The sequence below is a fragment of the Triticum aestivum genome, chromosome 6A (assembly GCF_018294505.1).
Source record: "Triticum aestivum cultivar Chinese Spring chromosome 6A, IWGSC CS RefSeq v2.1, whole genome shotgun sequence".
NCBI classification, from domain to species: Eukaryota; Viridiplantae; Streptophyta; class Magnoliopsida; order Poales; family Poaceae; genus Triticum; species Triticum aestivum.
In genome coordinates, this window is record NC_057809.1 from 203394996 (window position 1) to 203406157 (window position 11162).

Here is an 11162-nt window from a genome sequence, read left to right on the forward strand (position 1 = left end):
ATTGGTCTAACGGCTATGACACAATTAAGCATGGAGTGACATGGCATTTTAATTCCAAAAAATAAAAAATGATTAGAAAAACATGAAACCTTGGTTGATGTAATGTTATGCCACCAAGATGATGTGGTAAAGAAATTGGTATGTTTAACGAAAGTTTGGACACACACCCCTCACAAACCGGAGCAACTCACTGGAAGGCTCGTGGTTCCGCGAGTGAACAATGCATGTTTGATGACGAACAGGAGATAGCTTCCTCTTACGGCCTTTAATTTTTTTCTACATCTAACGTGCACTACTACAACTGTAATGTGAAATTTTTGAAAATTCTAGGGGTCATTTGACCTTTTAAAGACATTTAAGTGAATTTCTAGCCATTTAATGACCGTAATTCAAATTTGAACTGCATCTACATGCAACGCCTAACCAAAATGGTTTGAAAAATCATATCTATGTACTTGTGTGCAATTTAATTCCATGTGCAGTAAATTAGAAGGAATTTTTAAACATATTGGTCTCACGACATGGACACATGCATACGTATGCATGGAGTGACATGGCATTTTAATTCCAAAAAATAAAAAAATGATCAGAAAAACATGAAACCTTGGTTGATGTAATGTCATGCCACCAAGATGATATGGTAAAAAATTGGCATGTTTGACGAAAGTTTGGATACACACCCCTCACAAACCGGAGCAACACACTAGAAGGCTCGTGGTTCCGAGAGGGAAAAATGCATGTTTGATGATGAACGGGAGATAGCTTCCTCTTACGGCCTTCAATTTGTTTCTACGTCTAACGTGCACTACTACAACTGTAATGTGAAAATTTTGAAAATTCTAGGGGTCATTTGACCTTTTAAAGACATTTAAGTGATTTTCTAGCCATTTAATGACTGTAATTCAAATTTGAACTACATTAAATGCAACGCCTAACCAAAACGGTTTCAAAAATCATATATATGTACTTGTGTGCGAGTTAAATCCATATGCAGTAAATTAGAAAGAATTTTCAAACATATTGGTCTCACGACATGGACACATGCATACGTATGCATGGAGTGACATGGCATTTTAATTCCAAAAAATAAAAAAATGATCAGAAAAACATGAAATCTTGGTTGATGTAATGTCATGCCACCAAGATGATGTGGTAAAAAAATTGGCATGTTTGACGAAAATTTGGACACACACCCCTCACAAATCGTAGCAACACACTAGAAGGCACGTGGTTCCGAGAGGGAACAATGCATATTTGATGACGAACGGGAGATAGCTTCCTCTTATGGCCTTCAATTTTTTTTCTATGTCTAACGTGCACTACTACAACTGTAATGTGAATTTTTTAAAAATTCTAGGGGTCATTTGACCTTTTAAAGACATTTAAGTGATTTTCTAGCCATTTAATGACTGTAATTCAATTTGAACTACATCTACATGGAACGCCTGACCAAAATGGTTTGAAAAATCATATATATGTACTTGTGTGCGAGTTAATCCCGTGTGCAGTAAATTAGAAGGAATTTTCAAACATGTTGGTCTCACGACATGGACACATGCATACGTATGCATGGAGTGACATGACATTTTAATTCCAAAAAATAAAAAAAATGATCAGAAAATCATGAAACCTTGGTTGATGTAATGTCATGCCACCAAGATGATGTGGTAAAGAAATTGGCATGTTTGATGAAAGTTTGGACACACACCCCTCACAAACCGGAGCAACACACTAGGAGGCTCGTGGTTCCGAGAGGGAATAATGCATGTTTGATGACGAACGGGAGATAGCTTCCTCTTACTGCCTTCAATTTTTTTCTACGTCTAACGTGCACTACTACAACTGTAATGTGAATTTTTTGAAAATTCTAGGGGTCATTTGACCTTTTAATGACATTTAAGTGATTTTTCTAGCCATTTAATGACAGTAATTCAAATTTGAACTACATCTACATGCAACGCCTAACCAAAACAGTTTGAAAAATCATATCTATGTACTTGTGTGCGAGTTAATTCCATGTGCAGTAAATTAGAAGGAATTTTCAAATATATTGGCCCCATGACATGGACACATGCATACGTATCCATGGAGTGACATGGCATTTTAGTTCCAAAAAATAGTAAAAATGATCATTAAAACATGAAACCTTGGTTGATGTAATGTCATGCCATCAAGATGATGTGGTAAAGAAATTGGCATGTTTGATGAAAGTTTGGACACATACCCCTCACAAACCGGAGCAACACACTAGAAGGCTCGTGGTTCCGAGAGGGAACAATGCATGTTTGATGACGAACGGGAGATAGCTTCTTCTTACGGCCTTCAAATTTGTTTCTACATCTAACATGCACTACTACAACTGTAATGTGATTTTTTTTGAAAATTCTGGGGGTCATTTGACCGTTTAATGATATTTAAGTGATTTTCTAGCCATTTAATGATTGTAATTCAAATTTGAACTACATCTACATGCAACGCCTGACCAAAACGGTTTGAAAAATCATATCTATGTAATTGTGTGCGAGTTAATTCCATGTGTAGTAAATTAGAAGGAATTTTCAAACATGTTGGTCTCATGACATGGACACATGCATACGTATGCATGGAGTGACATGACATTTTAATTCCAAAAAATAAAAAAATGATTAGAAAATCATGAAAACTTGGTTGATGTAATGTCATACCACCAAGATGATGTGGTAAAGAAATTGGCATGTTTGATGAAAGTTTGGACACACACCCCTCACAAACCGGAGCAACACACTAGGAGGCTCGTGGTTCCGAGAGGGAACAATGCATGTTTAATGACGAACGGGAGATAGCTTCCTCTTACGGCCTCCAAATTTTTTCCACGTTTAACATGCACTAATACAACTGTCATGTGAAAATTTGGAAAATTTCAGGGGTCATTTGACCTTTTAATGACATTTAAGTGATTTTCTAACCATTTAATGACCGCAATTCAAATTTGAACTACATCTACATGCAACGCCTAAGCATAATGGTTGGAAAAATCATTTTTGTGTACTTGTGTGAGAGTTAAAAAATCATCAAATGATGTAAATATCTGGTGTTCAAAAATGCAAATGTAAAGATCTGGCAAGACAACCGGCCCCCACACGATTGGCACTCTATCTCGCGGCTCGAGGTTTGGTAGGTGAGTGGCGGGGACCATTAATCAGACACGGTTCTGCATTGGAAGCCGTCAGCTATTATGTTCACACATGGATTTTGGCTATTATGTTCACATACGGATTTTGCTGCAGGAATCGCGTCTAATTCAAACTACAGTACTTCTAAATTCTGGCGACCGGCGTGTGTACTGTCCCTGTCGATCTAGATTCCGGCCGCCAATAAATACTACCTTTCTCTCGTCATCCCGCCTGCATTCTCATCTACATCCTCCCCTCGCTCGCCCTCTCTCTCTCTCAAATCTCTGCCATGGCGCCGCCGGTCTGCCCACGCGCCGACGAGGAGTCGCCGCCCCCCTGTTGAGGAACGTAGTAATTTCAAAAAAATTCCTACGCACACGCAGGATCATGGTGATGCAAAGCAACAAGAGGGGAGAGTGTGTCCATGTACCCTCGTAGACCTCCACTAAGGCCCATAAGGCCCATTATTTCTCCCGGGGGGTTCCGGTAACCCTCCGACACTCAGGTTTTCTCCGAAACCACCCGGAACACTTCCGGTCTCCGAATATAGTCGTCCAATATATTGATCTTTATGTCTCGACCATTTAGAGACTCCTCTTCATGTCCGTGATCATATCCGGGACTCCGAACTACCTTCGGTATATCAAAACACAAAAACTCATAATACCGATCGTCACCGAACTTTAAGCGTGCGGACCCTACGGGTTCGAGAACTATGTAGACATGACCGAGACACATCTCCGTTCAATAACCAATAGCGGAACCTGGATGCTCATATTGGCTCCCACATATTCTAGAAGATCTTTATCAGTCAAATCGCATAACAACATACGTTGTTCCCTTTGTCATCGGTATGTTACTTGCCCGAGATTCGATCGTCGGTATCTCAATACCTAGTTCAATCTCATTACCGGCAAGTCTCTTTACTCGTTCCGTAATACATCATTCCTCAACTAAATCATTAGTTGCAATGCTTGCAAGGCTTATAGTGATGTGTATTACCGAGTGGGCCCAGAGATACCTCTTCGACAATCGGAGTGACAAATCCTAATCTCGATATACGCTAACTCAACAAATACCTTCGGAGACACCTGTACAGCACCTTTATAATGACCCATTTACATTGTGACATTTGGTAGCACACAAAGTGTTTCTCCGGTAAACGGGAGTTGCATAATCTCATAGTCATAGGAACATATATAAGTCATGAAGAAAGCAATAGCAACATACTAAACGATCAAGTGCTAAGCTAACGAAATGGGTCAAATCAATCACATCATTCTCCCAATGATGTGGTCCCATTAATCAAATGACAACTCATGTCTATGGTTAGGAAACATAACCATCTTTAATTAACGAGCTAGTCAAGTAGAGGCATACTAGTGACACTCTGTTTGTCTAAGTATTCACACATGTACTAAGTTTCCGGTTAATATAATTCTAGCATGAATAATAAACATTTATCATGATATGAGGAAATAAATAATAACTTTATTATTGCCTCTAGGGCATATTTCCATCAATCTCCCACTTGCACTAGAGTCAATAATCTATATTACACAATAATGATTCTAACACCCATGGAGCCTTGGTGTTGATCATGTTTTGCTCATGGAAGAGGCTTAATCAATGGGTCTGCAACATTCAGATCCGTATGTATCTTGCAAATCTCTACGTCTCCCACCTGGACTTGATCCCAGATGGAGCTGAAGCGTCTTTTGGTGTGCTTGGTTCTCTTGTGAAATCTGGATTCCTTTGCCAAGGCAATTGCACCAGTATTGTCACAAAAGATTTTCATTGGACCCGATGCACTAGGTATGACACCTAGATCGGATGTGAACTCCTTCATCCAGACTCCTTCATTTGCTGCTTCCGAAGCAGCAATGTACTCCGTTTCACACATAGATCTCGCCACGACGCTCTGTTTAGAACTGCTCCAACTGATAGCTCCACCGTGCAATATAAACACGTATCTAGTTTGCGATTTAGAATCGTCCAGATCAGTGTCAAAGCTTGCATCAACGTAACCATTTATGATGAGCTCTTTGTCACCTCCATAAATGAGAAACATATCCTTAGTCCTTTTCAGGTATTTCAGGATGCTCTTGACCGCTGTCCAGTGATCCACTCCTGGATTACTTTGGTACCTCCCTGCTAAACTGATAGTAAGGCACACACCAGGTCTGGTACACAGCATTGCATACATGATAGAGCCTATGGCTGAAGCATAGGGAACATCTTTCATTTTCTCTCTATCTTCTGCAGTTGTCGGGCATTGAGTCTTACTCAACTTCACACCTTGTAACACAGGCAAGAACCCTTTCTTTGCCTGATCCATTTTGAACTTCTTCAAAACTTTGTCAAGCTATGTACTTTGTGAAAGTCCAATTAAGCGTCTTGATCTATCTCTATAGATCTTGATGCCCAATATGTAAGCAGCTTCACCGAGGTCTTCCATTGAAAAACTCTCATTCAAGTATCCTTTTATACTATCTAGAAATTCTATATCATTTCCAATCAACAATATGTCATCCACATATAATATTAGAAATGCTTCAGAGCCCCCACTCACTTTCTTGTAAATACAGGCTTCTCAAAAAGTCTGTATAAAACCATATGCTTTGATCACACTATCAAAATGCTTATTCCAACTCCGAGAGGCTTGCACCAGTCCATAAATGGATCGCTGGAGCTTGCACACTTTGTTAGTACCCTTTGGATTGATAAAACCTTCATGTTGCATCATATACAACTCTTCTTCCAGAAATCCATTCAGGAATGCAGTCTTTACATCCATTTGCCAAATTTCATAATCATAAAATGCGGCATTTGCTAACATGATTCGGACGGACTTAAGCATCGCTACGGGTGAGAAGGTCTCATCGTAGTCAACTCCTTGAACTTGTCGAAAACCTTTCACAACAAGTCGAGCTTTGTAGACAGTAACATTACCGTCAGTGTCTGTCTTCTTCTTGAAGATCCATTTATTTTCGATGGCTTGCCGATCAACAGGCAAGTCAACCAAAGTCCACACTTTGTTCTCATACATGGATCCCATCTCAGATTTCATGACCTCAAGCCATTTTGCGGAATCTGGGCTCATCATCGCTTCCTCATAGTTTGTAGGTTCGTCATGGTCTAGTAACATGACCTCCAGAACAGGATTACCATACCACTCTGGTGCGGATCTTACTCTGGTTGACCTACGAGGTTCGGTAGTAACTTGATCTGAAGTTTCATGATCATCATCATTAGCTTCCTCACTAATTGGTGTAGGTGTCACAGGAACCGGTTTCTGTGGTGAACTACTTTCCAATAAGGGAGCAGGTACAGTTACCTCATCAAGTTCTACTTTCCTCCCATTCACTTCTTTCGAGAGAAACTCCTTCTCTAGAAAGGATCCATTCTTAGCAACGAATGTCTTGCCTTCATATCTATGATAGAAGGTGTACCCAACAGTTTTCTTTGGGTATCCTATGAAGACACATTTCTCCGATTTGGGTTCGAGCTTATCAGGTTGAAACTTTTTCACATAAGCATCACAGCCCCAAACTTTAAGAAACGACAACTCTGGTTTCTTGCCAAACCATAGTTCATAAGGCGTCATCTCAATGGATTTCGATGGTGCCCTATTTAACGTGAATGCAGCCGTCTCTAAAGCATAACCCCAAAATGATAGCGGTAAATCAGTAAGAGACATCATAGATCACACCATGTCTAGTAAAGTACGATTACGACGTTCTGACACACCATTACATTGTGGTGTTCCGGGTGGCGTGAGTTGCGAAACTATTCCACATTGTTTCAAATGTATACCAAACTCGTAACTCAAATATTCTCCTCCACGATCAGATCGTAGAAACTTTATTTTCTTGTTACGATGATTTTTCACTTCACTCTGAAATTCTTTGAACTTTTCAAATGTTTCAGACTTATGTTTCATTAAGTAGATATACCCATATCTGCTAAAATCATCTATGAAGGTGAGAAAATAACAATATCCAACGCGAGCCTCAATATTCATCGGACCACATACATCAGTATGTATGATTTCCAATAAATCTGTTGCTCGCTCCATAGTTCCAGAGAACGGCGTTTTAGTCATCTTGCCCATGAGGCATGGTTCGCAAGTACCAAGTGATTCATAATCAATTGATTCCAAAAGTCCATCAGTACGGAGTTTCTTCATGTGCTTTACACCAATATGACCCAAACGGCAGTGCCACAAATAAGTTGCACTATCATTATCAACTCTGCATCTTTTGGCTTCAACATTATGAATATGTGTGTCACTATTATCAAGATTTAAGACAAATAGACTACTCTTCAAGGGTGCATGACCATAAAAGATATTACTCATATAAATAGAACAACCATTATTCTCAGATTTAAATGAATAACCGTCTCGCATCAAACAAGATCCAGATATAATGTTCATGCTCAATGATGGCACCAAATAACAATTATTTAGGTCTAAAACTAATCCCGAAGGTAGATGTAGAGGTAGCGTGCCAACGGCGATCACATCGACTTTGGAACCATTTCCCACGCGCATCGTCACCTCGTCCTTAGCCAGTCTTCGCTTAATCTGTAGTCCCTGTTTCGAGTTGCAAATATTAGCAACATAACCAATATCAAATACCCAGGTGCTACTACGAGCTCTAGTAAGGTACACATCAATAACATGTATATCACATATACCTTTGTTCACCTTGCCATCCTTCTTATCCGCCAAATACTTGGGGCAGTTCCGTTTCCAGTGACCAGTCTGCTTGCAGTAGAAGCACCCAGTCTCAGGCTTAGGTCCAGACTTGGGTTTCTTCTCTTGAGCAGCAACTTGTTTGTTCTTCTTCTTGAAGTTCCGCTTCTTCTTCCCTTTGCCTTTTTTCTTGAAACTGGTGGTCTTGTTGACCATCAACACTTGATGCTCCTTCTTGATTTCTACCTCCACAGCCTTTAGCATTGCGAAGAGCTCGGGAATTGTCTTATCCATACCTTGCATATTATAGTTCATCACGAAGCTCTTGTAGCTTGGTGGCAGTGATTGAAGAATTCTGTCAATGACACTATCATCCGGAAGATTAACTCCCAGTTGAATCAAGTGATTGTTATACCCAGACATCCTGAGTATATGCTCACTGATAGAACTATTCTCCTCCATCTTCTAGTTGTAGAACTTATTGGAGACTTCATATCTCTCAATCCGGGCATTTGCTTGAAATATTAACTTCAACTCCCGGAACATCTCATATGCTCCATGACATTCAAAACGTCGTTGAAGTCCCGGTTCTAAGCCGTAAAGCATGGCACACTGAACTATCGAGTAGTCATCAGCTTTGCTCTGCCAGACGTTCATAACATCTGGTGTTGCTCCTGCAGCAGGTTTGGCACCTAGCGGTGCTTCCAGGATATAATTCTTCTGTGCAATAATGAGGATAATCCTCAAGTTACGGACCCCGTCCGTGTAATTGCTACCATCATCTTTGAACTTAGCTTTCTCAAGGTACGCATTAAAATTCAACGGAACAACAACACGGGCCATCTATCTACAATAACATAGACAAGCAAAATACTATCAGGTACTAAGTTCATGATAAATTTAAGTTCAATTAATAATATTACTTAAGAACTCCCACTTAGATAGACATCCCTCTAATCATCTAAGTGATCACGTGATCCAAATCAACTAACCATAACCGATCATTACGTGAAATGGAGTAGTTTTCAATGGTGAACATCACTATGTTGATCATATCTACTATATGATTCACGCTCGACCTTTCAGTATCAGTGTTCCGAGTCCATATCTGCATATGCCAGGCTCGTCAAGTTTAACCTGAGTATTCTGCGTGTGCAAAACTGGCTTGCACCAGTTGTAGATGAACGTTGAGCTCATCACACCCGGTCATCACGTGGTGTCTTGGCACGATGAACTTTGGCAACGGTGCATACTCAGGGAGAACACTTTTACCTTGAAATTTAGTGAGAGATCATCTTATAATGCTACCGTCAATCAAAGCAAAATAAGATGCATAAAGGATAAACATCACATGCAATCAATATAAGTGATATGATATGACCATCATGCTTTTGTGCTTGTGATCTCCATCTCTGAAGCATCGTCATGATCACCATCGTCACCGGCGCGACACCTTGATCTCCATCGTAGCATCGTTATCGTCTCGCCAACTATTGCTTCTACGACTATCGCTACCGCTTAGTGATAAAGTAAAGCAATTACAGGGCGATTTCATTGCATACAATAAAGCGACAACCATATGGCTCCTGCCAGTTGCTGATAACTCCGTTACAAAACATGATCATCTCATACAATAAAATATAGCATCATGTCTTGACCATATCACATCACAACATGCCATGCAAAAACAAGTTAGACGTCCTCTACTTTGTTGTTGCAAGTTTTACGTGGCTGCTATGGGCTGAGCAAGAACCGTTCTTACCTACGCATCAAAACCACAACGATAGTTCGTCAAGTTAGTGTTGTTTTAACTTCACAAGGACCGGGCGTAGCCACACTCGGCTCAACTAAAGTTGGAGAAACTGACACCCGCCAGCCACCTGTGTGCAAAGCACGTCGGTAGAACCAGTCTCGTGTAAGCGTACGCGTAATGTCGGTCCGGGCCGCTTCATCCAACAATACCGCTGAACCAAAGTATGACATGCTGGTCAGCAGTATGACTTGTATCGCCCATAACTCACTTGTGTTCTACTCGTGCATATAACATCTACGCATAAACCTGGCTCGGATGCCACTGTTGGGGAACGTAGTAATTTCAAAAAAATTCCTACGCACACGCAGGATCATGGTGATGCAAAGAAATGAGAGGGGAGAGTGTGTCCACGTACCCTCGTAGACCGAAAGCGGAAACATTAGCACACCGCAGTTGATGTAGTCATACGTCTTCACGATCCGATCGATCCAAGTATCGAACACACGGCACCTCCGAGTTCAGCACACGTTCAGCTCGATGACATCCCGCGAGCTCCGATCCAGCAAAGCTTCACCGGAGAGTTTCGTCAGCACAACGGCGTGATGACGGTGATGATGATGATGCTACCGACACAGGGCTTCGCCTAAGCATCGCTACGATATGATCGAGGTGGATTATGGTGGAGGGGGGCACCGCACACGGCTGGGAGAGATCAACAGATCAACTTGTGTGTCTAGAGGTGCCCCTGCCCCTGTATATAAAGGAGCAAGGGGGAGGCTGGCCGTCCCTCTATGGCGCGCCAGGAGGAGGAGTCCTCCTCCTAGTAGGAGTAGGACTCCCCTCTTTCCTACTCCTACTAGGAGGGGGAAAGGAAGGGGGAGAGGGAGAAGGAAAGGGGGGCGCCGCCCCCCTCTCCTAGTCCAATTCGGACCAGAGGGGGAGGGCACGCGGCCTGCCCTAGGCCAGCCCTCTCTCTCTCCACTAAGGCCCATAAGGCCCATTATTTCTCCAGGGGGGGTCCGGTAACCCTCCATCACTCCGGTTTTCTCCGAAACCACCCGGAACACTTCCGGTGTCTGAATATAGTCGTCCAATATATCAATCTTTACGTCTCGACCATTTCGAGACTCCTCGTCATGTACGTGATCATATTCGGGACTCTGAACTACCTTCGGTACATCAAAACACAAAAACTCATAATACCGATCGCCACCGAACTTTAAGCGTGCGGACCCTACGGATTTGAGAACTATGTAGACATGACCAAGACACGTCTCCGGTCAATAACCAATAGCGGAACCTGGATGCTCATATTGGCTCCCACATATTCTATGAAGATCTTTATCGGTCAAACCGCATAACAACACACGTTGTTCCCTTTGTCATCGGTTTGTTACTTGCCCGAGATTCAATCGTCGGTATCTCAATACCTAGTTAAATCTCGTTACCGGCAAGTCTCTTTACTCGTTCCGTAATACACCATTCCTCAACTAACTCATTAGTTGCAATGCTCGCAAGGCTTATAGTGATGTGTATTACCGAGTGGGCCCAGAGATAC